The sequence below is a fragment of the Callospermophilus lateralis genome, unplaced genomic scaffold (assembly GCF_048772815.1).
Source record: "Callospermophilus lateralis isolate mCalLat2 unplaced genomic scaffold, mCalLat2.hap1 Scaffold_349, whole genome shotgun sequence".
Taxonomy (NCBI): Eukaryota; Metazoa; Chordata; class Mammalia; order Rodentia; family Sciuridae; genus Callospermophilus; species Callospermophilus lateralis.
In genome coordinates, this window is record NW_027513993.1 from 1,340,351 (window position 1) to 1,365,232 (window position 24,882).

The 24,882-nt window shown below is 38.8% G+C and overlaps 1 pseudogene; it reads left to right on the forward strand.

Annotated features, from left to right (window-relative positions):
* Nucleotides 1–122: 122 nt before the first annotated feature.
* LOC143640588 (bifunctional purine biosynthesis protein ATIC-like) lies at nt 123–23,958 on the forward strand (annotated as a pseudogene).
* The last annotated feature ends 924 nt before the right edge of the window (nt 23,959–24,882 follow it).

A 24,882-nucleotide genomic window follows, 5' to 3' on the forward strand; every position in this document is an offset into this window, starting at 1 on the left:
CCACCCCCGAGTTGGGGGCGCTGGGGGGAAGCTGCTGATGGGCATCAGGCTGCTGTGGTGGCGGCTGTTGTTGTTCCTCTGCCATCGCTGCTGTAGGGGTGGGGGAGAGGAAAGGAGGGAAGATGGCGGCTCGGGGAAGGGTGAGGGAAGAGAGGGGGAGGGGAGGACGAAAGGGGGTGGAGGGGGTGGAGGGGTGGAGGGGGTGGAGGGGTGGAGGGGGAGGGGGAGGGGTGGAGGGGGGAGGGGTGGAGGGGGAGGGGGAGGGGTGGAGGGGGGTGGAGGGGGAGGGGGGAGGGGTGGGGGAGAGGAAAGGAGGGAAGATGGCGGCCCAGGGAAGGGTGAGGGAAGAGAGGGGGAGGGGAGGACGAAGGGGGGGAGGGGTGGAGGAGGAGGAGGAGGAAGGAAGCTGGATAAGCTAGGCCTATACCCCAGGGCTCCAGTAAGTCGCTTTCGCCTGCCGCCTGGGCGACATCACCGGGGAGACCGAGTGGCTCCTCACGGCCGGGCGCTTCACCGCGGCAGAGGCATGGCGGCGCCCCTCAGCCCCCCGCCGCCTCCTCCCGTCAGCGCCCGGGGCTGGGGGGTGAGGAGGGGGACGTCTGAAGACGAGGTGTTGGGGCAGGCTCACCCAGATCCGAGGAGAACGGCCGCTTGGAGACTTGGCGGCCCGGCCTTCCTTCCTTGTCCCCGGGGCTTTCTATTCCGAGGTCCCCACGCTGCTGCAGCCCCAGGCTCCGCTCCACGCCACTCCCCACGCCACCGCCGCCGCCGCTCGCTCCCGGCCCCGCCCCCGCCGCTGCCCGGCCAGCCCCGGAGCAGCCCAGTGCGCGCAGCCGCACTGCGGCCCAGCGCAGACTGCACTACACCTACCGCTGGGCTGGGGGGGGTGTGGACTAGTGTGTGCGGTGCATGGGGCAGGGGGCCCGGGAGGGGGGCGCACGGGCGCGGAGCACGCGGCTGCGGAGGGTGGGCTGCGGAGGGTGGGCGCGGGCCGGTGGGCCTGGGGACCGCACCGCTATGGGCCGGTGGGCCTGGGGATAAATCTGCTATCTCTGTTTTAAGTGATAATCTTTAGTTGGAAGAACTGAATTTTATTTACTAAAGTTATTCCTGTGTAGTGTACTCAGGAAATCTGTATCCTATTTTCAGAATTTGCTGTTCTAAAATTTTATTTTTTCTTCCTATAAATGCCATATATGCTGATTGCAGAAAATTTTTTAAAGTGTGGAAATCTATAAAGAAGATAGTAAAAGGGCTTATAATTCTCAACATGTTAATGTCTTTCTTCCAGTGTTTTTATAAGCATTTACTTTACTTCATAGCTTACACAGAAGATACAGTTTTGCTTCTTGCTTTTTTTCCCCCTTGCTCATATATATTATGGGCCTTTTCCCACATCATTACAACTTATAATTTGCCAGAGAATGTTTTTGTGTGTAGCTTTCTGGAGGTCAGCTTGACTGATGTGGGTTAATATTTTAAAATTGCCCTTTATATTTTGTGATCTCTGTTATCATTTTTCTATGTAGTTTTAATATTTACATAGTATTTAATGACGTTTTGTATAACACCCACACTGCTTCTTTTCCCCCTTTTTTATGGTATGAGGAGTTGAACCCAGAGGTACACTATTCCTGAGCTTCATTCCAGTCCTATCATATTTTAATTTTTTTTGAGATAGAGTCTCACTAAGTTGCTGAGAACCTCTATAAGTTGCTGAGGCTGGCCTTGACTTTGCGATCCTCTTGTGTCAGTTTCCAGAGTAGCTGGGATTTTGGGCATGTCTTGCCACGTCAGGCCTTACCTCACTTTTCAGAACAGGTTTCTTTTTCCACTTGTTTGATATGCCACTTTTATGCTTTTTTAATCATAAAACTCAATTCTTATTTCTACTTGGTTAATTTCTGAGATAAGAATATTTTTAATGCTTCTTATTAGATACTGCCAAATTGCTTCTCAGGTTGAATCTATTTCTTAATATTTAATTAGTATGGTTTATGATTCAATTTCTGGATTCCTGAAAAAAATGTAAAATTAGTGCTTTAGTATACTGGTTTTCCCCAAACATACTTCAGTTAGAAAATAGAATAACATTTATTTGGAAAGTTAATAGAATTTTATGTAAGAAATGAAATGTACCTGGCCAAGGTGGTGCACTCCTGGAATCCCAGTGACTCCAGAGGTTGAGGCAGGAGAATCAGAGGTTCAAAGCCAGCCTCAGCAATTTAGCAAAACCCTAAGTAGATTAGTGAGACCCTGTCTAAAAATTTTAAAAAGTTCAGGGAGAACTAGGAATATAGCTCAGTGGTTAAGCACCTCTGGAATCAATCTTTGGTACCAAAAAATAAGAAGTCGAATAGTGTGAGAAACTTAGGACACTGGAATAATTTTTTTGTTCAATTCAGGCTGTGAAAAAAAATCTCTTGAAATGAGAACAATAGACTTGATGGGAGCTGTTTGGATTATTGACAGTTCAGAAATAGTCCTAATATTCTGTTTATGTGTTTCAGAGATGTCTCTGAGATAACTGGATTTCCTGAAATGTTAGGGGGGCCTGTGAAAACCTTGCATACTGCAGTCCATGCAGGTAAGTGATATTTTCAGTTTAAAACAATCAATGGTTTACAAGAATATTTAAAACTTTATAGAAAAAAGGAGAAAGAAAGCAAGTCATAAGCTGAAAAAAAATTACTGCTTGTTAGATTATATTGGTTTTGTCACATCAACTGTCAAATTTCATACTGCATTAGAACCTGTTTAAAATCTGCCTTACCTTATTACATTATTAATTCAGATTATTTACTTTTGCTTGCTCTTACTCTTGTCTTAGTAACTACAAATTTAGAGTGTTGTACTTCCTATTGGAGTTACTGAAAATATTTAGTTTTTATAGTATAAAGTATAGACTTTTAAAATCAGAAGATACCTGATTTTTTTTAAATATTTTTTTAGTTGTAGATGGATCTTTATTTTATTTATTTATTCTTATGGGGTGTTGAGGATAGAACCCAGTGCTTCACACATGCTAGGCAAATGCTGTACCACTGAGTTACAACCCCAGCCCCCAAAATACCTGATTTTTAAAGGATATTTCTTGGAGTGCTTTATTCATTTGCCTGACACAGTTAATTGCAAATAAACAAAAATGGTAATAAATAGTATATTGCTACCTTGTCAGTTGCAGTAAAATTGGGCAAACAAAAACTGGAAGGCTAATGATCATCAGAAAAGCCGTTGACTTAGGGAGCACCTGGACTGTGATGGATTTGACACTATTGGTATAAAATTTGTTTTGCAATTTTTACATTTGTTACTCAAGAACCGTATATTAGGTACTGATCCAAGAGATTTTTAAATATACTCACTATTATTTTTTGCTCAATAACTCTTAAACTGCATTTTGTCTTTATATAATTAAGAGCATTAAAGGATTTAACTTGATTGATGGGACTTCATTAAATTAAGTACCTTCTTGTTTTCTGAACTTAATCTTTCTTTAACTTTGTTGAATTAGGAATCCTGGCTCGTAATATCCCAGAAGATAATGCTGACATGGCCAGACTTGATTTTAATCTTATAAGGTAAAAATCTGAAGTTGAACTTTTAACACATCAAGAAACAAAGACAAAGAATATGCCAAACCTGATGTTCTTCACTCTATTTTTCCTTCACTGTAAGCCTTGCAGAGTCCATCTTTCTCTCCCCTCCTCTCTTCCCCCGGTTCCTTTCCTCTACTAATACCTCTTCAGTTTTCCTGAGATCCCCTCACCTTTCTTTTTCTTTTTCCTCTTTACCTTTCACATATGAGAGAAAACAACCCTACACTCAACCTTTGACTTTTCACATTTCAGCCCCTGTATATTTTCTTTACAGGGTTTTTAGTTTAGGTATAAACTTAGGTCATTGATTCATTTTAAATTAATTTTTATACATAGGTGTGAGGTAGGGGTTCAGCTTTACTTTTTTGCATGTGACTGTCCAGTTGTCCTGCATTATTTGTTGAATAGATTTTTTAAATCGTCATTGGGTGGGCTTGGTCTGCTGTGTTTCTATGTTCCATTATGCCAACACTACTTCACTACTGTAGCTCTGTCTTATGTTTTGAAATAAGCAGCTGAGTTTTCCAACTTTGTTTTTTTTTCTCAAGATTATTTTGGGCTCTGTGTAGTGGCCCACACCTGTAATCCCAGAGACTCAAGATGCTAAGGGAAGAGGACTGCAAGTTCCACTCCAGCCTTGGGCAATTCAGCCAGTTCCTGTCTCAAATAAATAAATAAATAAATGAAACCAGGCTAGAGATACAGTTTAGAGCACTTGCAGGTTCAATCCCCAGTTCTAGAAAGAAAAAAAAATGATTGCCCATTCAGGGACACTTGCATTTCCACATAGTTTTTTAGGAACACTTGTCCATTTCTACAAAAAAAAGGTAGTTGTAATGGGATTGTGTTCAATCAATCAATAGGTGATTTGGGAAATGTTGCCATTTCAGGAGTATATTAAGTCTTCCAACCCATGAACATGGGATGTCTTTTCATTCATTTCTGTTTTTCTTCACTTTGTTTCATCATTATTTTGTACCTTTCAGTATGCAAGTTTTATATGTTAAATTTATTCTTAAATATTTTTATTCTTTTTGATGCTATTGTAAGTAGGTTTGTTTTTTGAATTTCAGTTTCTGATTGGTCCTTGCTAATGTATACAGTTGCTTTTTGTCTATTAATCGTATATCCTGCAACCTCCATGCATTTTTTTTTATTGGTGCTAGTAGGTTTTCTTGTGAGTTTCTTGGGATTTTCTGTATATATAAAACATCATGGCATCTGTGTGTGGGGATAACTTCACTTTTTTTTTTCTAATTCTGAGGATGCCTTTTTTTTTGGTGAGTTTTCCTGACGGAAACCTCTAGCACAATTTTGAATATTAATGATAAGAAAGGCTTTTCTTTTTAAGTATTGGGGCTCGAGCTCAGGAGCACTTAACCAATGAGCCACATCCCCTTGTCATTTTTTTTTTTTGAGACAGTTCTGGCTAAGTTGTTGAGATTGGCTTTGAACTCTAAATTCTCCTGCCTCATCCTCCTGAGCTTCTGGGATTACAGGTATGCACACTGCTCCTGGCTTGCCAGGTGCTTTTTTTGTGCATCTATTGAGATGATCAGATTTTTTTTCTTTATTCTGTTAGCATTATATTAACTGTTTTTTCTGTTTTAAGAATATTTTTTAGTTGTAGCTGGACACAATATCTTTATTTATTTTTATGTGATGCTGAAGATCAAACCCAGTACCTCACAGTGTAAGGCAAGTGCTCTACCACTGAGCTACAGCGCCAGCCCTTAACTCTTTTTTTTTTTTAAACTTACCCCAACTCCACATTATTGGGATAAACTCAGCTTGCCATGATGTATAATTTTTTTCTATTTTTGTGGATTCAGTTTGTTAGGATTTTTTGTGTCAACATATATAAGAGGTAGTGGTCTGTAGTTTTCTTGGGACACGTTTACCTGGTTTGGTATCAGGAAATAGACTTAATAGAATGAACTGGGGGATTCAATCTCCTATTTTCCCAGAGTTTTTGATCATTTTCACTACTTAAACATGTTTGACTCAGGAGCCTGCCCACAGGAATTTGAAGTCCAGAGAGTGGAAGTCTACTTCATTAGTCATTTTAAAATTATTTCTGCATTTTAAGTTATTCTTTTGGCCTTCCTGTTAACATCATTTTTGTGACCACTCTGAAGGCAAAACAAGTATTTCACCTTTAGAATGTTCTATTGTTTTTCATCATCGTGAACAGTCCATTGGTAAGTAAATCTAAATTTGAACATCCTAGATAAAAGTGATCACAGTCTAAAATGAGGGTGTTATTTGTAGTTTGGTGTTTTCCATTTCTGTTGAAGTGTTTTAAGTTTCTGATGGCCTGATGAGGTTACCCAAGTGGTTCCTTGGAGGGACCACTGTGTGACCAGCTGGACAAGTAGACCTTTTAGCACAACTTTTTAGAACTTTTTAGAACTCTGAATGTCAGGCTCACAGTTTGTAATTTAGATCTTTTTGGCTTTGATCACGTTTCTAGTACTGACCTCTTCCTAGATAAGCTGTAAACCACATAAGCTGAGTCTTCAGTGACGCTCGCTTCTCTCCTTTCTAGAGTTGTTGCCTGTAATCTGTACCCCTTTGTGAAGACAGTGGCTTCTCCAGATGTAACTGTTGAGGAGGCTGTTGAGCAAATTGATATTGGTAAGTTAGAGAAACCATTTTGAGGACTGACTGAGGAAGGGATTATTTGAATTCTAATGAGATTTTCTTTCCATTATTAGTGAAACAAAGATAGTTACTTCTCCAAGATTATCTTCTGGGATAATTATAACTTTTCTGTTTTATTATCTATTTGTGGTATGGAGTTTTATTTAGGTATTTTTTTCCTTATTTGTTTTCCTTTTTAAGTCAAGAATTAAAGAGAATTTTGTGTACAGTGAGTATAAAGATATTTTTTTGTTGTTGTTCTTGAAAGGTGGAGTGACCTTACTGAGGGCCGCAGCCAAAAATCATGCTTGAGTGACAGTTGTGTGTGAACCAGAGGACTATGTGACAGTGTCCACAGAGATGCAGAGCTCCGATAGTAAGGACACCTCTTTGGAGACGAGACGCCAGTTGGCCTTGAAGGTGGGGGATGCACTAAAGTTACATCTGAGCCAGGCATGGTGGTGCAAGCCTGTGATCCCAGTGACTTGGGAGGCTAAGTCAGGAGGATTGATGGCAAGTTCCAGGGTAGCCTCAATAATTTAATGAGGCCCTAAGCAACTTAGTGAGACCCTGTCTCAAAATGGAAAATAAACAGGGCTAAGGATATGACTTAGTGGTTAAGACCCCTTGGTTCAATCTCTGATACCCCCAAAAAAGTGATGTTTATCGAGTACAGTGTTTGCCAACCAAATTTATTCAGTTCTTGCTTAGATATATCACCTAACAAGGCTTTGTTTGGAACTGCTATCCTTTTGTTAAAAATAGAATCTACCAAAAAGAATGAAAGACAACAGGAAGGGATCATTTGTAGAGTTATTCGTTGTTTGTGTCATGTTTGTCTCTTGCACAGGAACCAGGTATGCAGTTTGCTGTGTGCCTAAAACTCTCTTATCCCTGCTGCTAGTGTCTCACAAAGCTTACACCTTTTGTAGGCATTTACTCACACAGCACAATATGATGAAGCAATTTCAGATTACTTCAGGAAGCAGTACAGTAAAGGAGTGTCTCAGATGCCCTTGAGGTATGGAATGAACCCTCATCAGACTCCTGCCCAGCTCTACACACTGAAGCCCTGGCTTCCCATCACAGGTAAAGCTTAGTGTTGTGTGACTGTGCTGTGTATGGATACTTGTGTGACTTTCTCTGCATTGTACTGATATGAGTCACATTTAGAAAATAAGATAAATTATATAATACCTCTTGCAACTATCCAAAATTGGGATACCAGTTGGACTTGTGAAATGTTGAAGAAATCTGGGGTAGCAAAGAGGTCAAGTTGGAGATGCAGATTAGAATGTCCTTCGTATGTGGATGGATAGTTGTAAAGATGTGGGATAGGATGGGATGCCTGGGTTTCACAGGGGAGGATCAAGACCAAGCCTTGGGGTGCTTCTCCACTTGGTAGCAAAGCAGTGGAGGGACCAGTGGAGGAAAACCTACACATTTCGATGAGGTGGAATGCTTTAGAATAGAGGAAGGAGCAGTTTCCTTGGAATGATAGCTTTAGAATCCATTTGAAGTGGGCCAGAACACAAATTTGAGGTTTGGAAATAATGATACATAATTCTTCAAACAAATTAGGATTTCCATTGGTTTCTAGAGTGAAAAGAGGGTTTTCAGTGTTTGTTCTTGATGTGGACTGTTGGAACAAGTCCTTGGTTAGGGAGAGTGGAGAACAGGCAGAGAGAATTATAAGTGTGGCAGCTTCGGAGACCAAGCACTGATAGAGCAAGAACAGCCTTGTTCACAATACAAGGGCACGCCCAGAGCCCACCGGCTGGCATCTTTGCTGGTGGGAAGGAGCAGGCCTTCCTGTCAGCTTTCTTTGTTGGCCTCAACAGCTTGGGGAGAGGTGAAGGGGAGCAGGATAAGATGTCTGTTAACTTAAAATGCTCTTCTCCTTCCCCTTCACATTCTTTCACTATCTGTTTTTATTCTACCTCAGGTACATTATGTGTCTAACAATACTCATGTCTCCATTAACTCCATAACAGACACGACTGTCTTAACTAATCTCTGCTTTCTTTCTTGGCCTTCTTGTTTCAACAACAGAGAATCTTAAAAATGTGCAGCAGATGATGTCACACCTGCTTGAAACCCCTTTCAGCCTTTCCTCTTCAAGCACCTGCCCAGATCTATTTTCTCTGCAGTGTCCTCACCCCGCTCCCTAAAAAATACTAAAAAATGCCATGGGCATTTAAGTTCATCCATGTCTTTTCATGGCTTAATAGCTTGTTTCCTTTCATTGCTTAGTTTTTTTGCCTCCCTCATTAGCTTACTGAAGACAATGATATGGGGGAGAGGTAAGAAGGGGTCCTTTATTCACTGATGTATCCCAAGTGCCTGAGAAGCCACTAATGTGGTAGGCAGTTAGCAAACATTTTGTGCAAGGTTTTTACTTTTTTCAAAAAGTCTCTACTATTCAAGATAACATGTGGGAAATGAAATCATGCAGATTTGTTTTTAGTTAGTGCTGGCTCACTGTTTGCTTATGTGCACATCTTATGTTTATTCATGAGAGATGCTAGCTCATGCCAAAGGTAGGAAAATAGTTAATGCTAGACTCTGAAGTTGCAGGCTCTTCCTAATTCTCCTTTCCTCCCACCCGCACCTCTTGCTTTAGCTTGTAGTATAATTTTTTCAATTGACAAATTGTAAAATTGTCAATATGTACTCTTTATCTATAATTACAACAATTATCTCAATTCTGAATTTACATGGATCTCTGACTGATTTCCAGTCTTGTCCCGATTCCTCCTGTACCTGAAACTCTATTGTTGATTGATGTCTAGTCTGGCTGGATCTGGTCCTCCAGCAGTGTGTGTGCCTAGCACCTGTGTATGAGTTCACGCTCAGCTGCTTTGTTTTTCTTTGTCAAGTTCCTATATGTTAGTGTCTCCTTGCTCTTAATTGTACTTTACTTGAAACATTTGTGTAGACTTGATAAGTTTTATTTTTTAAGGACTGTAAAGTGTGTGTGTGTGTGTGTGTGTGTGTGTGTGTGTGTGTGTTGTATACAGTGCTCAACGGAGTGCCTGGATTCATAAACCTGTGTGATGATTTGAATGCATGGCAACTGGTGAAGGAACTCAGAGAAGCTTTAGACATTCCAGCCGCGGCCCAGCAGGTAAAGCACTGTGTTCCTGAATGCTCTGGAGCTGCTCACCATGTGTTTCCTTTAAAATCCTTTTATATGCTTTTGTATACTTGACACGCTGTAATGTGAATCTAGGTGTTCTGTGAAGGTTTCAGTGAGTCTAGTGATAATAGTATCAATATAATAATATCATAAAATACGATAACACATATAATTATTTGACTGTATTATGAGATAGGAAAATCAGGCCTTTTTTGCTGTGTAAGCATGATTTTATCAGTCAAATGTTTTTCTATGTTTAAAAATGAATCTTAATAAAAGATGAAGAAGTTGTTCTTATGACACTTCATCTGTTGCTCCCCCCGCCCCCCTGCCCCAATACTGGGGATTGAACCCAGGGGCACTCTACCACTGGGCTACATCCCCAACCCTTTTACTTAAATGTTATTTTGAGACAGAGTCTTACTAAGATGCTAAGGCTGTCCTGGAACTTGCAATCCTCCTGCCTTAGTCTCACAAATTGCTGGGATTACAGGCCTGCATTACTACAACTTTTTATAGCCATGTATGAGATACCCTTTTGCTTCTGAATTTAAACCCTAATTCATATATACATATATATACATACATATATATATATATATATATATATATATATATATACACACACACACACACACACACGCACATATGTTATAGAATTAAGAATATACATATGGATACACACACATATCACCAACTTTGCTGACAGTACAACATATAATTATTTCTCAGTATTTATTACTTGTTAAAGCAATAGGAGCAGGGAAGAAATAATTGGTGTGTGTTACCAAGCAAAACAGAAACAGTCAATAAGGAAGTAGCCCAGCTTCCTATACACTGGGTGCTATCAAGTTTCAGTGACTCTGTTTGCAGAGGCTAGAGAGGAGATTAAAGCCCCAACCCTACCCTCCTGCTGCCTTGGTTCCCCCAGCAACTCTATTTTTGGTGTTCAATTTTGTGGATAAGTAGGATTTTATTTGGCACAGGTGGTAAAAAATGTGCTGCATAGACTAGACATTTAAAAGAGTCTTGATTTAGGAGTTGACTACTAGCAACTTGAGGCTTTAAGTTTATTGATTATTTTGTGGTTTTTGCTATAGGAGCTGCGATTGGAATTCCACTCAGTGAAGATGAGACCAAAGTCTGCATGGTCTATGACATGTATAAAACCCTTACACCCATATCAACTGCATATGCAATAGCAAGAGGTGAGAATAATAGGATTTTTATTTTGGGGGGAGAAAAAGCAATATTTTATCTTAAACAGAATAAAATAGTGATGTCGTTGTTTCAGTATAAAATTTCAAGTTATATTTGTTTTTATTAATACTTAAGAATGAGTATGAGTACCTTGGAACAAACTTGTTCATAAAATTATGTTAGATTTTAATGTGATAAATGGAATTTTGTACATATAATTTGACATTGAATGCATTTTGATTATTATATGATAAAACTATATATTACTTTAACTATAAAACTATATTGTTTTATATACTTCAGAAATATCTAATTCTTGAGTTTATTAACATGGATTTCATTGTAATTGTATAAAAGATTATTGAGAAACCTATTGTAGTTTATCATCTATAGCAGAGTCAACAAACTATAACCTTCAGACTGAATCCAGCCTGTTTCCTATATTTATAATGTTTGATTAGATCCCGGCCACATGCATTTTTGTGTATTTTTAGTGGCTGATTTTGAACTCCAGCTGCAGATCTGAGTAGTTGCAATAGAGACCACTAAATGCAAAGCTTAAAGAATGTTTACTGTCTGGCCCTTCACAGAAAAATTGTTCAGTGCCATTCTAGAAGGTAAAATTGATGAAAGCTTGCTGATTGCTTCAGTTAAATGACATTGATGGATCTGTTAATTGTCTTATGTAAACAATAAGAAAAACGGATTTTTATATGATCATATAGGCATGGTTTAAATGTCATTTTCTGTTCGAGTTTGAGTGAATACCTTATTTTTATTTTTATTTACAGGGGATGATAGGATGTCTTCTTTTGGTGATTTTGTTGCATTATCTGATGTTTGTGATGTCCCAACTGCAAAAATTATCTCCAGAGAAGTAAGTGGACATTCATGTATTTTGATCTGTGTGTAACTGAGTAAAGAATTATTCATTCATAGTGTTTTTTGAAGCTATAACCTATATAGTATTTATATTTGTACCTGCTATAAATTAGCGAAGTATATCATGTAGAATGTTCATATATTTTATGTAGTGCATGAATGCTTATTTTTCTAATTTTTAGATGTAGTAAATTGATTTTAAATGGATATCTGATGTTTGGGTAGTTTTTCTTTATATATGTAATTCTTTTAAGTTCTCTAGTGAGTATTATTGCCGAAGTTGCTGTTTCTGCAGAGCCGGGCCATCTTGGTTGCTAATGAAATAATGAAATACCTTTGGAGATCCTGAAAGAGACCATAATTGGCAAAAATATAAATTGATTTGAATACCTAACAAACATTCAATAAAGGTGATGTTGCCATTGGTGTTGGGGAAACAGAAAAGGAAAATGTTATATCTCTGGTTGCATCTGGTCTGTTTGTCTTGCTGTGGAAGAGCAGGCTTTACCTGATGCTCTTGAACCAGGTCCTGACAGAGCCTGGGCTAGAACCTGTGTCACCTAGTGCAGAACATCACCTTGTGAAAAGAATAATAAGAATTGGGTTTTCTTCCTGTGGTATATGTAGTAGAGCAAACCCTCATGTTCTTAGTTAAAACTGAAGAAAACTAGCCAACAACAACAACAAAATTACAAGAAAAGCAAGGAGATAGGGTCAGTTGTAGAAAATAATTCTATTAAAATAAAGTTTAAAGAATTTTAGTATCAGCATTATCTGTTGGTAGAAACTTGTAAATGCTATAATATTTAAGACAAATAATTTTTGCTAGACTTTTCAGTCATTTTTTTTTAAATATAGAAACTAACATTTAATGTACTTCTAGGTGTCTGATGGTATTGTTGCCCCAGGATACGAAGAAGAAGCCTTGAAAATACTTTGTAAAAAGAAAAATGGAAACTACTGTGTTCTCCAGGTTAGTGTTAGTGAAATTAGTTGGAAACATTTATTTGCTCTTATTTTGTGTTTCTCTTTCCCCTTGTTTAATCTTTCCTTTATGCAGACACCTTAATTTATCCCTCTCCACTGTGACATCTTTATCCTTAATTCTGCAGTTTCTTATTAATTTGGGGGTTTAAGGTAAGGATATAACTTCCTTTGGTAAGGATATAACTCCCTTTCTATTCATGATTTTTTTTAAGAATTTGATGTGGTTTCCTGTTCAAAGGGTGTGTTGTTGCATGAGAAAATCTCCTCATCCTTTTCTGCTATTCTATTTTCTTTTTTAAGAAGTAACTTTCTTGCTATCTTTCTTGAAATAGCATATACATATTTATCAAACAATAGCACTTGCATTTCTTTTTTTCTGTTTTCTTACTGAGACAGGTATACCCTGCTTCTGAGTTAGGAGTTTTTCCCATTCTATACATCTTAACTTACTAGCTAGTCACCAGTCACCTCTGCACACACCTCTTCAGTGAATAACTTGAAAAAGTCCTAGAAGTTGAAATAGGACTGAATCACAGGCTGTATATATTGATGATTCTGATAGATCCTACCCCTCTTAGAGGTCACACAACCAATTCATATGTTTATTTTTTTGATTGAACTTAGGGGTGCTTACCACTAAGCCATATCTGCAGCCCTTTTTATTTTTTATTTTGAGATAGTTTCACTACACTCCTTAAAGCTTTGCTAAGTTGCTGAGGCTGGCTTTGAACTTGCAATCCTCCTGCTTCAGCCTTTTGAGCTTTGCTGTATAACCAATTTAATGTGCTAATGGGCATTGTAAGAGTGCCTGTTTTCTCAGTATATCGACAACATTGTATGTTTTTAACTTTTTCCTCTTCACAGATAGGTGAATGTAGCATCTCATTGCAGTTTAAATTTCTCATTATGTTTGGAGTAACTGTCTTCATATTTAAGAGTATTTTTACTTTTTTTAATAAACTATTTTCTATCTGTTTTTCTGTGAGGTTCTTGAGGTCTTTCCTTACTGATTTTATGAATTCTTCTGTATCAGTATGATCAGCCTATGAAAGTAAAAACTCATAATACAATTTCCCACAAGGTCTTATTAGAAAATCTGTAGAATTCCCAACTTTACATGCTGGAAGTTGCTAAGTGTACAGTTTATTGTTCCTGAGTATCTTAGGGGGATTGGTTTCAGTTCAAGGATGCTCAACTCCCTTTACAAAGGGTTCAAAATTTGAGAGAAGATCACAGTAAATAACAAATTCCCTTCCAGAATGCCAGTTCTATTTTCTCCAACTTAACTTCTAATTCCAATGTTAGCTAGGTATTTTGTAATAGATTTTTAGAAAGAAAGAAAAACTAGAATGTAATTCCCCGCCCCCTTGGTTACTGGGGATTTAACTCAAGGGTACTCGACCACTGAGCCACATCCCCAGCCCTATTTTGTATTTTATTCAGATACCGGGTCTGACTGAGTTGGTTGTGCCTCAGCCTCCTGAGCCACCGGGATTGCAGGCATGTGCCACTGTGCCTGCTTAGAATGTAATATTTTTGCTATAGTAGTTAATGTAACTGAGCACATACGCTTCCTGGAATAATTGGTTTTATTTTAATTTTTTTTTCTTATTTATATATTCCCCACACTTTTTTAATTGGTGCTGTACAGTTATGCAAAATAATGATTTCATTAACATTTGTATGTGCACATAATATAACAATATAATTTGGTCAGTTTTGTTCCCTAGTACTTCTCCTTTCCTCCTCCCACTCTCCTTTTCTCTCTCCCTGTGCCCTTTCTTTATTCTATTGGTCTCCCATCCATTTTGGAATAATTACTTTTCATATATTGTATATAAGTTGTAACTTAATACCTAAACATTTTGGAACAAAATATTGATGCCTGGGTGTAGTATTATATCTATATTAAAACAATCTCATGTTTGCATTAGGAAAATGAATGTAATTTTATGTAGGATGAAATCTTTTAAACATAAATGAAATGCAAAAATTTAAAAATGTGGACCTAATACTTTTAACTTTTTAAATTTATGTCTTAGATGGATCAGTCTTACAAACCAGATGAGAATGAAGTTCGAACTCTCTTTGGTCTTCGTTTAAGCCAGAAGAGAAATAGTGGTGTCATCGACAAGTCATTATTTAGTAATGTTGTTACCAAGAATAAAGAGGTAAGTTTGAAAATATCTCAACTGAATGCTAGTAACTTTAGTAGGTCTGTTTTTAGCATTTATAAATTAACATTAAGGGCCATATCTGCAACTATATGCAAATGGATATAATCTTTGTACTGAGATGGATATTTAGGTTGCTTCTCAGTGCTTGTTCTCAGTGCTGTGATCAGTGTCATTGTGTAGATAGTTTGTATACTTGTACGGCTTGTTTCTTTGAAGGAGGAATGTATTAGGGTAATGGTGATTTGGGGAGGCTTATGTATTTTATCTCATTTAATCTCAGGGCACTAGGGGCAATGTCTGTCATCTCTTGTAAATATCACATAATTGTGACATTAGGTTCAGTTTGAAAATGTGCTTAAGTGAGCATGCTAAGTGACATGCACCTGTAATTCTAACAACTTGGAAGGCTGAGGTGGGAGGATTCCAAGTTCAAAGACAACTTCATTAACTTAGTGAGGACTAGGAATGTAGCTCAGTGGAATTGCCCGAGTGCAATTTCTAGTACCCCCCACCAAAAAAATATTGCCCAGCGTACACATTAGGAAAGTGGATGAACTATTTTTTATTTTCTGAAATAACTTCTTTTTCAATATTAGTTTTAGGTGGAAACAGTATCTTTATTTTATTTTTATGTGGTGCTAAGGATCAAACCCAGGGCCTCATGCATGCTAGGTGAGCACTCTACCACTAAACCACAACCCTAGCCCATGAAATAAGTTTTTCTCTTTTTTTGGTGATGGGAATTGAACCCAGAACTACACCCCCTGGACACTAAAAATCTTTATTTGGCTTTCAATTTGGAAGGATATTTTTCTGTATCTAAAATTGTGTGTACTGCTTTTTTTCCAGTGATTTGTTTTCTTTCTTTATTTTTGTGTTATTAAAAAATTGAATGTAGGGATGATTTGCCACTGAGTTAGATTCCCAGGCCTTTTTATATTATTGTTTTACTTTGAGAGAAGGTCTCACTAAGTTGCTGAGGCAAGCCTAGAACTTGGGGGTCCTTGTCCCTCAGCCTCCTGAGTTGCTGGGATCCTCAGTATGTGTGTACCACAGTGCCTGGCTTTTCTAGTGCTTTAAAGGTACCACTGCTTTGTTTTCTGGTTTGATTTGGTATGAAAACCTGGAGAGAGATTTTGAGGGTCTCGATGGTGGCATTTTGCTCCAGAAGGCCAAGTTATACTTCTGGCAGGCAAGTAAAAGGTGTCAGTCAAGAGTTGAGCTGATTGGAATGTGGGCTTCAGTTTGTGAGGACTGGTCTGTTGATGGGTCAGCTGTGCTCTGCAGAAGCCATGGGCATCCATTAGTATCCTCTCCTCTGGACTCCAAGTGTGTCCTTAGCTCTGAAGTTGGCAGCATCTATGCCCAGCTTATTGGAAAGTGCCTTGAGGGGAAACCATAGGTTGTCAGGCTTATATTTTCCTGCTCCAGTCTCTAGAATCTTTCCTGTCAGTATTTGCTGTTGTCTGAGCTCTGGGTCCATCTTTTTGTCATTCCTGGAAAAGAACTGGTCTTTTTGCAAGCGGTTTATTTACTAAGGAAGAAAAAGAAGTTCTCATTCAAGAAGTTGCACCTAGAATGAAAATAAGCTTTAAAGTGTTTATCAGGATAGTTCTGTCTATTAAGCATGGGGTGAATAAGATATCTTTCTTGTTTTTCTTTATTGATTTAATGTATATTTTTTCCTTTTATTATTAGCATTGCTTCAATGCAAAGAAACATGTAGACATTGTACATAGGGATATCTTTGAGCCCTTGGGAGTTCATTCTTTATCAGGTCTGTGAGGTTCTGAAATTTCCACATAGAAACAGTATTTTGCATTAGCATTAGAGGATCACATTTTTTTTTAATTTGAATCACTTTATTGACCTGGTTGGTTAATTTTTTTGAAGAAATTTATTTATTTTGCAATGCTGGGAATGGAACCCAGGGCGTCCTGCATGCTAGGCAAGTGCTTGTATCCTAATCCAATGTATTTTTTAAAACATTGAGTGGGTATGGACCTAGATTCCATGGTAGTTATGTTGGCAGTTGTTCCTGTTGAGAGTGTCACTTTTTCAAGTTTTGGGTTTTTTTTTATAGGTCCAGATGTATTGGACTGATTAATAATTCAGCAATTTTTGATAGGTTTTGTGTCTGAGTATTTTTTATAAGGGTGGAGGGTATGATCTTAATTTCTTAACCATTTTTTTCTTTTTCCAAAGTATTCTTAGTAGAAATTTGGAAATTTAAGGATGAGAGTGATAGTTTCATTTTTCTTTATATTCTGATTCCTCTGTCCCTCTTATTTTACAGCAAATTTTGTTAACATTTGTGCTTCAAAATCATTAGTTTTTATTACTAAATCTGGAACAGGTTCAGTCCTGCAATAGCTGGACAGTGGAATGAGTGTGTAGTAATATTGAACATGTTTGAATTATTTTCTCTTTTCCCATTTTTTTTGAAGTGCTTCAGTTTATTAGATTCTCTCACTCTTACCACTTTTTCTCATTTCCTCATATTCCTGGCTCTAACTCAGAAAAGCAGTTTTATATTTGAAGGTAGACACCTCGGTGGCTGGCTCTCATTATTAATCTTTCCTGGAACCTAAAGAATCAAATTTGTAGTTGGTGACTCAGATAGCAGATAGAGATAAGAAAGTACATATAACATTAGTAATCTTAGAATAATAAATCTTTTATAAATTCTAAAAATGTTTTTAATCAAATTTTTAATTTTGAGATTTAAAAACAAAATTGTAGGTCCACACGTGGTTGTAAGCGTTCCTATGTCCCTTTTGTCCCCTTTGCCCTAGTGATAACTTCTTGCAGAACTACATGTAGTCCAGACCTATAGCCATAAAGTTGAGATACAGAACATTGCCATTACCACCAGGGTCCCTCCTGCTGCTCCTCTGTAGCCAGACTCACTTTCCTGCTGCATCCACCCCTCCTTAACCTTGGACAACTGTTAATCTGTTTTCCCTTTGTATAATTTTCATTCGTTGTACGCTTGTGTGCTGGGTTTCCCGTACACTTAATTTTCATTTTGTTGGTTAATTTCTTTGTGGCATGGTAATTGTAGGTTTAGTTTTTAAAAACAGGCCAAGCATTTCTCAGAGTGACTATACCATTTCACCTTCCTACCCACAACAGATGAATGATTCAGCTTCTACCAACTTTTGGTGTCACTTTTTACCACTGACTTTAAGTTTAATGTACATTTCCTGATAACTCATGATGTTAAACGTTTTTTTATGTGCTCATTTACCATCTGTATACCTTTTTGGCAAAATGTCTTTTGTATCATTTGCCCATTTTCTAATCAAATTGGCTTATTGTTTTTGTTACTTTGAAAATTTTTTTAATATTTTACAGTTCTTAACCAGTTATATAGTTTGCAGGTACTTTCTCCGAGTTTTTAGTTTTTCTTTTCATCTTCTTAATGGTCTTTCACAAAAGAGAATCTGTGACTTTGGTGAAATCAAACTCTCCATTTTTCAGTCACTAACATTTCAGTAAGCTGCAGCCATATCTTGTGTCCACTTAGCCTACCAGTGTGGATCACTGTCCTTTTTTTCAGTTCATGTTCACTCTTTCTATTAAAGATGGTGGCATTTTTGACTGTGGTACATATTGTTGTATTAGGGCGGATAGTTCTGCTCACCATATTCTCAGCAAAGCAGAAAAGGATCCTATTTGATTTTCCTGGAACAGCTTTGGCTGTTGCACCACAAAGGTCTGTAATAGCTGTGAAAATTAATCTCAACCATATTCCTCAACATAAATTTTACCATGTCTTCAGAGAGTGAAAGGTATTCTTGTCAAGAAGATATCATTCGTCAGTTTGGGAGTGCAGTATTTCATATCTCACATGATGTACATGAGCTTAATCCAGAGTTGCCACAAAATGGCATTAGTTTACATCTGTGACACCTTGGGCTTGTGCCAAGTTCTGCCATGAATATGTTAAATAGTTGATCCTTTTAGTAAAACATGGTAGTGGATAGCCAGGACAATTAATTTCACTCTGCCATTTGAGTGGCATAACTACATTAAAGGTCTGTTACTTTAACTGGCATGGAAGAAGCTTAACATTAAGTTCTAAAAGCCTGATGTGACTTCTCCATCCTGTGTTTGTCTCAGGTGCTGGAGTCTGCCCTCAGAGACCTCATCGTGGCCACCGTTGCTGTCAAGTACACTCAGTCTAACTCCGTGTGCTATGCCAAGAACGAGCAGGTAACCAGGCTATCAGATTCACCTCAGGGGAACTGTTGTTTTACAAAATGATATTCAAATATCCATCTGCCTCTGGTACTGGACAGCTTGAAAGGGAACGCTTGCCAAGTTTTTTTTCTTCTGGATTTGTCAGTATTTACTCCGCGCCTTGGTGTAGACTGTTAAAACTAATGATGATTAAGAAGGAGTTTTGGAACCAAGTAATAAAATTAGTTGTGGTGCTTCTTGCCTGGAATGTGTTGGATCAGTGAGCTGTTGAAAATCTGGTTCCTTCACTTCCCTTCCCCCACTGTAATACTTCCAGTGGAGAGGAAGGAAGGTCTGGGACCCTGCAGGCTCTATTTTTTGCAGCTTTCTGGGTATTTTCACATTCTTATTTTTGTTTGTTTGTTTGTTTTTGCAGTAATGGGGACGAAACCCAGGGTCTTACATATACAAGGCAAGCGCTCTGCCACGGAGTGATATCCTCAGCCTTTTATAATATCTTCCTTCAAATCTGTTGTATAGAAACACTTCTAGAGAGGAGTTCCTCCACGCTTTTAAAATCAGGTCTATTGGGGTGTGATCTGTACACAGTAAAACTCAATCCTTTTAAAATGTAGTTAGACCAGTTTTCCCAAGGTGTACCATTGTGTGACCACTGCCCTAGTCAAGATGCAGATGGTCCCAGACATTTAGGATTTGGGGGCTTGATGAGGGTGTTAAGCATGCCCAGATTACCATTCTGTTTTTCACTCTCAATACAAACTAAGATATTCAGTACTTCAGTATAGAATAGGCTTCAGGTATATGATGTTGCACATTATAGCTAATGTAAGTCTTCTGAGAGTGTGAGGTAGCCATGCTGTGCCATGGTTTTCAGTAGGGTAGGTGTACTTAGGGGCTTACTTTGTTCTTGTTGTTGTTGTTGTTGTTTTGGTACAGGGGCATGAATCCAGGGCTGCTTAACCACTTTATACCCCCAGTTTCTTTTTAATTTTTATTTCTGAGAGAGAGTCTTGCTAAGTTGCTGAGGCTGGTCTCAAACTTGGAATCCTTCTGCCTCAGCCTCTGCATTTTTGGCTTAAGATCTTTTCAGCTTCCTGAGGGTTTATTGGGATATAAGCCCACTATAAGTTGAAGAGCATCTGTGTTGAACATTTCTTATTTATTTATTTTTAAAGGATCGAACAGAGAGAGAGAGACAGACTCTTCTACAGAGGAGGGGGGCCAAGTTGCTGCCCGAGGGAGTAGGGATGTCCTGCCCTTTATAGATTTTAGATTTGCCTTGTTCTCATGCCCTGTCTTCCCATCCTGCCTAAATGACCCAAAATGTGGAGTGATCTGAGGGCCTGAATGAAGCCTCTAGGGGCTGCTCACTAACATCTCCTTGAAGGGAGGAACAGTTCCCTAGTGGCAGATAACCTTGTCAACAGATTGGGGGAAGGGAAAGTGCTTTGGAGGTATTATTTCCTTCTGAATCAGCCCTCATTTTCCTGACCCAATCATCCATTACTGAAGCTGACTGTCCTTTTGCCCCTCACCCCCCAACTACCACAGTCTCCCTTTTGGTTAGGGAACCCTTTACTCCTACAAGGGGAAGTGGACCATGACCACTCTGGCTGCTTGGGGCTGAGAGGGGGCAACATGGGCAAGCAGTCTGAGTTTCCCTTTTAGGAATGTTTTGGGGGTAGTCAGGGGGGGTCCCTGGTAAAAGCCTGGTTTGGAAGCAACAGGTTGTAAAGTTATCTGGGAAGTGGGTACTTCTCTGAGAGAAACAAAAACACATGAATGCTTGAAAGAGATTAATACATAATAAATGTTGGAGCATCCAGAACATGTCAGTGAATATCATGATGATGACAGAAACCCGTAATCTCTCACCAGGAGGTGCAAGAGCTAAGAAGCTCTTCCCATAACAAGGCCAGTGAGGACACAGCCTCTATTTGTGAATGTGAATCTTTAATATTAGTCACATTATCAGAGTTATCAGGAGTGTAAATGTAACAGTTTTTATAATGTCATAGATGCCCTTATAATAGTAGTTAAGAAATATAATGCCCTTTGACTTTTGTAAAATATCTCTCTATTGGCATAACCTCTGTGTAGGAAAGATCTGTTACTTAGGGCTAGATGATCATAATAGCAGACACAGTTCAAGCCTGAATAGGAGAACATTTCTTACTATTAAAATAAACTTCCCTGCATCCAAACCACAGAATGCAAGATTGAACTGGTTTATCATTAAGATCTCTCCTAACTCGAGGGTGAACTTGATTTTGCTGTAGCTTCAGCTCTATGGGGAGCCCTTTCTTTTCAGAGTGTCTTCAGCTTGGCTCTTGACATTTGTTAAATTATTTGGTCCATAAATTCAGGGGAGGGTATAAGCAAGAGAATATAATTAGCATGTGACCTAAAAGATCCTTTAGTGGTTGCCAGAGGTTAAGATTGCCAGTCTCTGGTAACAATTTTGGAAGGTGTGGCTCTTGATGTCTTGGACTCAGATTCTGATAAAATCCAGTAAGGCCATGTAGAATGATTGCTTCACTGCTGACATCCTTTGAGAAGTAAGGTTTGTTTCACTAGGTACTCATTTTAATGTGTATCTTCCCAGGTTGTCGGCATCGGAGCAGGACAGCAGTCGCGGATACACTGTACACGCCTGGCAGGGGATAAAGCGAACTATTGGTGGCTTAGACACCATCCACAAGTGCTCTCAATGAAATTTAAAACAGGCATGAAGAGAGCAGAAATTTCCAATGCCATCGATCAGTATGTGACTGGCACTGTTGGCGAGGTAAAAGGATTGTCATTGGGTTCTGATCAGACTGTTGTTTACCCTTTTATGTGTAATAGACTTCAATTTCATCACTAGAGAGAAGACATTTTTCTTGAAATTCTGTATTGTTTACAACTGAAGCTTTTTACCAATTTTTTGTACTCCCTCTTACCTGTTTTATCCCCCCTCCCCTCACACCAGTCCCTTTTGTTTTTTATTTTGAGACAGGGTCTCACTAAGTATCTCCTGTCTCAGCTTCCAGAGGTTCTGGGATTGCAGGTGTGCTGTTCTTGGCTCACTTCATTGTTTTTTATCCTTTTTTGAAACCCCAGAGCTACTGTTTTTTTTGTTTGTTTGTTTGTTTTTTAAGTTATAACCACTTGTTTAACTCTGGATGATTGTACTTCCTTTGTGTACAAGCTTTTCATGACCAGGATTGTTTTTCATCCATCGTGAGGTGCTGAGCATGAGGCTTCCTGCATGATAGGTGTGTATCCAGCAATAAATACAATTACCTGATAGCAGGTAACTAGTGGCTTTCTTCTTGTCCCAGCACCTTTCTAACAAGCAGCATTAACAGCTCCATATAGTTTTGTTGTCTTTCCTGTTTTTTAATGCCTTCTGTTTTGAAGAAGGCATGTGGGAGGTTTTAAATTGCAAACATCAGGTAGCCTGCCAGAGGAAAGGATTTTAGCCGAGTTTCTGGACACAGCAAGTGCTTAACAAAATATCGGATAGAAAATGGATCTGGTAATCAAAAACCAGGTGTTCTTTTGAATGGGTGAATTGACTATGCTAAAGTGTCCATTCAGGACCAGGAAGCAATTCAAGTGTCATTGAAGAGTGAGGTTGCACACTGTGCCCCAAGTACTTAAAACACTCTTCTTTTTCACTTTGATACTTGGAATTTTCAGTTTGCTATTACCCAGCAAACACCTACTAACAGTCCTGGAAGAATCTTTATGTAGGAATAAGAAGAAAAATATGCTAATGTCAAAACGGAAGTACTCTTTAAAATTTGAATAACTGTCATGTCTGTGCTGCTACAATGTTATCACAGACTGGCTAATTTATACCATAGAAACTTACTTCTTATAGTTTTGGGTGTTGAGAATTCTAATGTTAAATTGCTGACAGACTTGGTGTCTTGTGAGGGCTAATCTGTGCTTCAGTGATGACACCTTTTGGTGCATCGCTGGCAGTGGTGGGACAGATACTGTGTCCTCACAGACGAAAGAGGTGGACTTGCCCCCTGAAGCCATTTCACAAGGTACTAATTCATGACTGCCTTCATGGCATAATGGTCCCACTTCTTAGTACCACTGTATTGGGGACTAATAAATTTGGGGTTAATACAAACATTTAAGCAACGTGAATGGTGTTTTGATTTGTCTATATCTGACTTTATACCTGAGTCTAAAATTGTGTGGAAATGTAGTGCTAGACTGTTACCTGTTTCGTAGATTAGATATGGAGGATTGCTTTGGAAACCCTTTGGCAAATGAATTTCTATTTGCTTTAGTACAGGGATAAAAAGTAGTGGGTTTAACTTAAGAGATTTGAGAGCAAATATTTGGAATAAACTGATTTAGAAAGTAAAAATGATATAGTCTATATTTGGTAAACTTAGAATCACTTTTCTTCCTTAATGAAAATGTTTTTAAAAACATCAAAGAACTCCTTAAAATATGTCTAGTTGTGTCATTAAAATGCCCAAGTGCGTTTCTGTCCTTGTTGCTTTGCTCTTCTTCAGTTAGAACTAAAGATGGTGTTGGACTAACTTGTCCTCACTCCCACCAGGGTGAAGATTTGCTGAAGTGGCAGGCGCTATTCGAGGAAGTCCCTGAGTTACTAACTGAGGCAGAGAAGAAAGAGTGGGTGGACAAACTAAAGGAGGTTTCGCTCAGCTCCGATGCCTTCTTCCCTTTCAGGGATAATGTTGACAGAGCTAAAAGGGTAAGTAGGAATTGTGCATTTGCATTGGATTGAGCATCATGTAGAAATGATTTCCAAAGTCCTGCTTCTGATTTTTAAATTTCTTGGAGTTACATATGATATGTGATATAAACCAGTACTACCTAGAGGATTATTTGACTTCATCATTTGATGTGTGAATCATCCAAATGCTGTTCTTTGGCCTGTATGAATGAGATTTCATTGGCTTACGCTCTGTGGAGGGGGATTTTGTTTTTTGCATAAACTGGTTTTGAAAATCAATACCAATTTTTCCTTCAGAGTGGTGTGGCATACATTGCAGCCCCTTCTGGTTCCGCTGCTGACAAGGTTGTGATTGAGGCTTGTGATGAACTGGGAATCCTCTTGGCTCATACGGATCTTTGACTCTTCCATCATTGATTGTGTCACACCTCGGTGGTGTGCTCGTGTGTAAGGGAATAATCGTGTGAAACTTTGAAAATACCTTTTTAGAAAATAAAATATTTTAATGATTAGATCTGTGGTTTTAGATGGTTGGGTTTTATTTACCTGAAATCTACTCTAACACTGGCACTTTATGCATGGGGGTTTTTGGGCAGAGCACAGGAGCATCCCTACCTGTTGGAGCTTGGCTCATCCACAGCGTTCCCTGAATGAAACAAATCTGCCAGTGAGCCACAGAGGCTGAGCATGTGAGCAGATGATACCATCCTTGCTCCTCAAGCTTCCCTGGGGGGTTCCTCTCAGGCACGGGTTTTTTTTGTTGTTGTTGTTGTTTTTGTGTTTATTTTTTAGTTGTAGTTGGACACAGTACCTTTATTTTTTTATTATGTGGTGCTGAGGATGGAACCCAGGGCCTCACACATACTAGATGAGCATTCTCCCGCTGAGCCACAGTCTTCCGACATGGGTTTTTACCATACTTCTAGGTGGCATGGTGTTCTACTTCCTAAACAATCAGCAAATTATCCCCGATGAACTGGACCCTTAGAGGGGATTCATTACTAAGTTATGTTGACTCTCTTTGTGGATAATGCTAGTGCATACTTTTCTTTTATGTGGGATGGCCATAATTTTAGGAGCCCAAGATCTCTTCCTTTTGGTATTTTTTGCTTTGTTTTGTGGGGTTTGGTTTTTGTTTTGTTTTGTTTTTTGGTGCTAGGGATTGAAGCCAGGGCTTCTTGACTACTAAGCCACATCCCTAACCCTTTTTATTTTTACTTTGAGACAGATCTTGCTAAATTTCTTCGGTCCTTGCTATGTTGCTGAGGCTGGCCTTGAACTTATGATCCTCCTTACTCAGTCTCTGGAGTCACTGGGGTTGCTGGTGTGCATTTCTGTGCC